This window comes from Belonocnema kinseyi, chromosome 5 (genome assembly GCF_010883055.1).
Source record: "Belonocnema kinseyi isolate 2016_QV_RU_SX_M_011 chromosome 5, B_treatae_v1, whole genome shotgun sequence".
In the NCBI taxonomy this organism is placed as follows: domain Eukaryota; kingdom Metazoa; phylum Arthropoda; class Insecta; order Hymenoptera; family Cynipidae; genus Belonocnema; species Belonocnema kinseyi.
The window spans coordinates 49768413-49775828 of record NC_046661.1 but is presented as its reverse complement, the minus strand read 5'-3'; positions in this window follow the sequence as shown (position 1 = coordinate 49775828).

The following is a 7416-nucleotide window of genomic DNA, read 5'->3' as shown; positions in this document are numbered from 1 at the left end:
CGAGAATTCTGGATCAATCTGAAAAATCTCTATCCCATCCACACACTACTCCTTTCCCCTGCCGAGTGAGTCACGCCTACCCGAAAGGGAAATGGCTTAATGATGTGATAAAATCAACCAAGAATATTACTTTTCTACTAAAAATTACGAATTTTCTATAAAATCTAGAAAGTTTCAAACAAATATATGATTTTTATCTAAAAAATATCATTTTTTTGACCAAAATCAACATAAGTAGATTTTACCATTATAGAAATTAATTTTTGAAAAAATAGAAATTTGAAGAAAATAGTTTAATTTTCAATCAATAAGTTTCGTTTTAAACCGAAACAGATGAAGCTTTAATTATGAACTTAATATTCAACGAAAAATGGGATAGTTTAGTTTTTAGTTAAAAAAATTATTTTCAACTTAAAGAAGTGCAATTACAAAAAATAGCTGAGTTCTCTACCAAAACAGATTGTAATTAAAAATATAAATAAATTTTTAACCAAAAATGGAAAGTTAAATTTTCACTTCAATAAATTAGTTTTGAAAAAAAATAATTGTCATAAAAATTGTTGAATCCTAAATCAGCAAGATGAATTTTCAAACCAGGAGGTTAATTTTCTACTAAAAGAGACGAATTTTTTTAAAATCCGTAAATTTTTAAACAATTAGTTAGATTTTTAACTCAAAAAGATCACATTTTAATTCAAAAAAATAATTTTCTACCAAAAATATCATAGTTGAATTAATTTTCAACCAAAAAAAACAGTGTATAAAAATGATTTCAAAGGAGATCGAATCCTTTCAACATTAGACAGGTTCTGCACTTCGAATCTCTGAATCGATCAGGAAGGGAATTATGTTGTTTTTAGATTAAATTTTAAGAGAACAATTTTTTCGTTATAAAAAAATTCTATGTTAATTTTTAACCAATAAAATGAATGTTTTGCAAAAAAGACGAGTGTTCAAACAATTACTTGATTTTTAAACAATAAGGGAACAGTTTTTAAATATTTATTGTTAAAAATATTCAACAATTTAGTTGAATTATTTTTCTATGTTGACTAAAATTGTTTCTTGGTTAAAAACACATCTCTTTGGGTAGAACCTTGATTTTCTTAGTGAACATGATCCCAGTGGGCACACAAGTCCTAAACTTGTTTTATATACGTCTTTCGGCGGACGTCTTAAGGACGTCCTCAAAACCTTTTAAAGACATAAAAAGATCCAAAGGATGTTTTAAAGACGTTAAAAAATATGACATAGAGGTAAATTCTACGGACGTCTTTAGGACGTCCCGGTGCCCACTGGAAACACAATAAAATGTATCCCTTTTGGTTGAAAATTCAACTATTTTTTTTGTAAACTTGCCTGTTTGGGTTGAAGACTCAACAATTTTGTAGATATTTTTCTTTTTTCTATGTTCGTTCTAGAGCTTTGCGCTCGATAATATATGCATATATACATCTACAGCTGTAATTTGGTAGTTGTGAATTATCTTTTGTTAAAGCTCCTTTGTTGGGGACTTCACTATTTTTTTTTAAATTTGTCTTTTTTGTTTGCATTCGACTACTTGGTTGAATGTTAAACTAATTGAGTAAAAAGGGATCTTTTTTGGGTTGATGTTTCATCATTTTAGTTCAAAATTTAATTCTTTTGTTGAAAATTCTTTCTTCCTTTGGTTGAAAATTAATCTTTTTGTTAATCACTTCTCTCATTGTTTTAAGGTGGAACGAGCTTTTACATATTAAATTTTTTAGTTAAAGATTCATTATTTTAGTCAAAAAATTATCTCTGGTTACAAATTTAAAAATTTGCTTGAAATTTATTTTTTGGTTCACATCAGCTGTTGTTGTTTTAAAATAATCATACTTTTAGTTTTTGGTTTAAAATTTATCTACTTATTTGAAAGTTTAACTATTTTGTTAAAATGTTTTGTTTTTGGATGAAAAAGAGACTATTTGGTTGCCAATTCTTTAATTTTTATAAACTGAAAATGAAACATTTTCATTTTCAATGTAAATGGTTTTGTTAAAAATTGGCTTTTTAATTAAAGATTAGCTTTTGCAACCAAATAGTTTAACTTTTAACCAAATAATTAAATTTTCAACCTAAAAATATAAATTTTAAACTGAATGGCCAAATTTTCAAACAAAAAAGATTAATCTTTAACCAAAAAGAGTTGCATTACAAAAAAAGGATTCTCAATAAAAATGTAGTAGTGGACATCTTAAAACAAAAAGAAAAGATTTTCAAAAAAATATATTACAATTTTTTACCAGAGTTGAATTTTCGAATCAGTATGTAAAATTTCAACAAAGTAGTTGAATTTTTAACATGCAAGTATGGATTTGCGATAGAAAATGTAATATTTGATATTTCAACGAATGCAGATGCTGCCAAGGCATGCATTGTAAAAATAAGGAAACGAATTTTCAATCACAAAAATCAATTTTATATAAGAGAATCGAATTTAAACCAAAAGTAGAAAAGTGACTTTTTCAAACAAAAAATTTATTTATTTCAGAAAAAAAAGAATTTTCAAAGAAATGGTCAATCTTTTAACCAAAAAGATGAATTTTTAAATAAAATTATGAATTTTTCAACTAGAAAGATGAATTTTCAACAAATAAAGAATTGTCTGTTTGAAAATAAAAACAAATTTCCCCAATTCTTAATTAATGTTTAATTAATTAATTAATTAATTTAATTAATTAATTCTTAATTCTATTTTTCTGTAAAACAGTTATAAAACTTTTACCCTCCATCTACCACCACGAACCTCATTTTTCACAACACCTTCACCCCACACGATAAGTTTTTAAGTGTTATTTTTAATACAAACTTTCATTAATTTCGATGCAATTTGAAATATAATAGTTATAAGTTCAATTTTAAAGAAAATATTTATGTTTTTCATAATCTTTAATGTGAAAAGTCCAGGGGAAAGTGGGAGACTTAACTATGCCCGATATTCGAGAATTGGCAGAAATTTTCGTTCCATAATGTAATTTTTTTCCAACTTTGTAAGGATTTATCTATTCTTATAATTAAAATTCGTACAGTAATCATATATCGCTTTATTTCTTAAAATGTAGTGTAATGATTTTGTATAAATCGGAATAATTAAACTGTTATTACTAACATTTTTATTGCATTGAACGCATGAACTAATATTGTGAAGACTTGACCAAGATTTTCAGGGGAGAGTTTACCAAGTGGCAAAAAGCTTATTGCATGTGTTTTCTACCTATAAGGTCACTAATTATTATAATGTACGTGCAAAAATTTTGCTAAATTGATTTATAAAAATAGTAGCTTAAAAATGTAAGGCTTATTATTTAAAGAATCTGATTATCATCAACGTGAGTTACAAAATTGTAATAAATGCTATCCATCAATATTAGATGTAAATTAATATTTAATAAAAAAAAGCTCATTTGGAATAAAATAGTTCAATTTCATTTTCTACAAAAAATATTAAATCGGTTGAAATCCTATTATAAAAGATTAATGACAGTTTCAGATACAGAACTCATCCCTTTGTGTCTTCTTTTATTTTATACTAATATTTTGTACGTAACATTCATTGAATATGTATAACATAGAAAAGATAGGCTATTGATTTATTCTTTTTCATAAAAAGATAAATCGACGCGCACCGTGGCGATCGCAAGACTGCTAGTTTCATTCGAAAACTAGCCGCCCCAATATTCTGTTGACCGTGGGTACACTGATGATGGCAGTTTGTTCCTTCCAGGCGCAGAAAATGCATCGTATTTTCAATTAATTAGAATCAAACAAGAACCCCGCCATTTTCGCAAAATCCCTTTTTGAGGGATCGTATTTACCCATTAAGGTTATGTAGTTGAAATATGTTACCAGAAACTTGAAGAACTTCACGCCCTTTTAAGCAACCCCCCTTCTCCCTCCGGACTCTACACTTTTCTCTAGAGCTGAGTTGTAAAAGAGAAATAAGTGGACGATTAAGTAGCAGCTTTAAATAAAAATTTGTTTTACTTAAATTTACCAACGTCCTGAAGCATTGCTGGTTCTCTTGTATGCTAAATGATTTCATGTTCGGGATACATATTATCTTTGGAGTATGTTTTTAAGTAAACCTTCTTTGTTATCCACGCCGTGAAAAACTTAGGGAATATTTCCGACAATTTTGTACACAAAATCTCTTTTTTTTTTTTGTTGAAACGTTCATTTTCCTATAACATTGGGAGATTTTCCAATATTTAGAGAAATATTATCTGTTTTAAAGAGTATATAACTATTATGTATAGCAATTTTCCCGATCAAACAGGAAATAAAGAAACCCTATCATGTTTTTGCGATTTTCTTATTATAATGTTTGGGAAATAACCCGAAATATGATAAAGAAATTTACCTCAATCAATGGTATTTTTCATATCTCCAAAATTTGTGACAAATGATCATTTTAGCTTCACAAATATTTCTAATGTGGACGGAAATTTTCCTAGAAATTTGGGGAAAATAACAAAATCCTAGAAAACTTTTGGAATTTAAAAATTTCATAGTCATATTTTAAATAATAACCATTTTTTATGTACGCGACGTTCTGAAATAGAAATTAAGAAGATTTTAAAGATATATTTATAACAGCATCGAGTATTCTATTTTAACAGCATCGATTAGTTTCCCCACTTCTTCGTCTAGGCATGGGCCTTAGGGTGAGAAAAGTTGCTTATCGCATCCCTTGTGCAGGGAGTCAGTCTGCTTCCTACCTTTTAGCAGTAAAGAAGTCCAATAAAGAAGTCCTGTATCACAGTTCAGGCACTTATACAAAGAAAAGGTCTATTATTTTTCCAGACCAATACAAAATTGGCGATCCTGCCAGGATCCCGTTTACGATATCCTGGGAAAGAAGTATCTACGAAACACCCCCAGTAATTTCCAACAACGAGGATCTTCGACTCGAACCAGGAGAGAGCCCGCTGAGCCAAGCGATAAGCCTCTGAAAGAAGCGCATCATTGAAACACGTCCGGTTCAACCTCATAGCAGCAGGATGTCTACGACCGTCGAAGTACAACTGCTATCTACCTGACTGACACGGAACGAGGCGAAAGCAGAAAAAAAGTAAGCATTATTTTAGTTTTAAGATAGTTACGAATCTTGTTCAGATATTTCCCCAGTAGATAAGTATTTTTCGCATACGTCAGACGGTGATTTAATTGCCTCAGCGTTTTCTATAAGGCTAAGTCAGCATGAAAACAAAAACACAAACCCAACACGACTCTCTCGGTTCCAGTTCTACCTTCCCCCCTCTCCCAACCCTCCCTTATTAACTGAAGTTTTTGGTGGGACTGACGTTAGAACTACAATCTCCACCATATGACGATTTGATACTTAACTTTGACATGATTTCGACTCAGAAAATAAACTTATTGCATAAAGGTGTTAGTTGGGTATATAATCTAAACAATGAATAATATAAACTGCAGAATAGCCTCGGAAAGGACTGGAACTTTTAATGACAAAAGGCATGTGCACGGAAAATCTAAAGGTCATGTTTCAGGCGACGAATGGAGACTGGGTGTTTGGAATGCTAGGGGAGTAACTGATCACAAGGTAAAAGACTATGGACGTGAAGAAACTAGATATTTTATGTGTGCCCGAAACAAAGAAAAAGGGATGCGAAACTAAAGACATAAAAGACGGCGTGTTGAAAGGCGGACTTGAAATATGGTCAGGACTAAACTGTGAATCACATGGTAAACAAGGAGTAGGTCTGATTTTGAATGAAAGAGCAAAGCAGTATCTCGGAAACCATGGTTTCATGTCTCCCGGACTGCTGTGGGCTAGAATGAAAGTAGGAATCAGAAGACTATTTATTATAGCATGCTACGCGTCAGTTGATAATGATCCTAGAGAAGTAAAAGACGCCTTCTGGGAAACTTTAAATGACACAATAAAACATCTGCGAACATGGGGAAAGAATAATTCTACTAGGAGACATGAACGGTTGGGTGGGCATCCCAAATCAGGATATAGAAAGAGTATTAGGTAATTTTAGGGAGACAAGAACAAGCTATAACCTGAAATGCAATACTGATCATTACCTTCTGATCTCAAAAATTAACTTAGGTCGGGGTTGGATAAAAAAGAGACCCAAGAAAGCAAAACAAACGCGAATAAAAATTGAGAACCTACAGAAACCGAATGTGCGCATAGATTTCCAAAATAAGATAATCGAAAGCATAGATAGGGCTACATGGGAAGACCGTATAAAAAACAAAGATATAGAGGGCGCCCGGACAATGTTACGGGATATCCTTGTTAGATGTACGATCGAAGTGTGTGGTACCACAGATTCAGGAAGAATTTCTGGTGATGCGTGGTGGAATGATGAAATTCAGGCTGCCCAAAAAGCAAAAAGAGAAGCGTACAAGAGAACTTTGAACATCGCTGATGTTAGCAATGAGGAAAGAAGTAGACGTAGAAATGATTATAGACGCGAAAATAGGCTACTTAAACGATTAGTTAAAGAAAGTAAGGATACAATTAGAGCAGAAGAAGAGATAAAAATACAAAAACGACTTTGAAGGAAGCAGGAAACTACTTTATAAAAAAATGAAAGGAAACAAAAGTACAGAAATTGTTAACATGAGAAATAGTAGGGGGGAAATGGTATATGATGCAGATGGAATACTAAAAGGCTTTCAGAGACTATTTTAGGAGACAATTCGGAGATGAAGCTATAGGACACCACAACTGCAATGTTGAACACGATGCTTTGGAAAACTCAATTGAAAAGGTCTGTGTCACTGAGGTTAGGGATATAATTAAGAACTTGAAAAACGGTAAGGCTGCCGGGATAGACGGTATTAACGCTGAAATGTTTAAACACGGTGGCGCTTGCATACCACATAGACTGTGCGAATTGATAAATTTATGTTTCGAGATGGGAGACCTCCCAGACGATTGGAAAGAAGCTATTATCGTACCAATATACAAGAGAAAGGGAGATAAAAGCGAGTGCGATAATTACAGAGGGATTCGCTTATTAAGCACCGTAAGTAAAATATATTCAAAAATACTTATTCGTAGGATAATGAAAATAACAGCAGCAAAGATTTGGGAAGTCCAAAAAGTTTTCTGTGCACTTGTTGACCTAGAAAAAGCTTTAGACAAGGTAGATAGAAGTGAATTTTGGGAAGTCCTGAAAGAGCATGGAGTCAATGGATGGATCCTACAAACTATAAAAACAATTTATACAGGTAGCAAAGCGATTGTAAGAGTGAATGGGAAACTGAAAGACTGTTTCGATATTATTCAAGGAGTTACACAAGGATGCATTATGTCTTCATGGTTATTTATATTATTTATGGACAAGTGTTTAAGAATGGCTCTCTTCGACAAAGAGGGTGTGGATCTCGAAACAGTAAGGGTACGAGGGT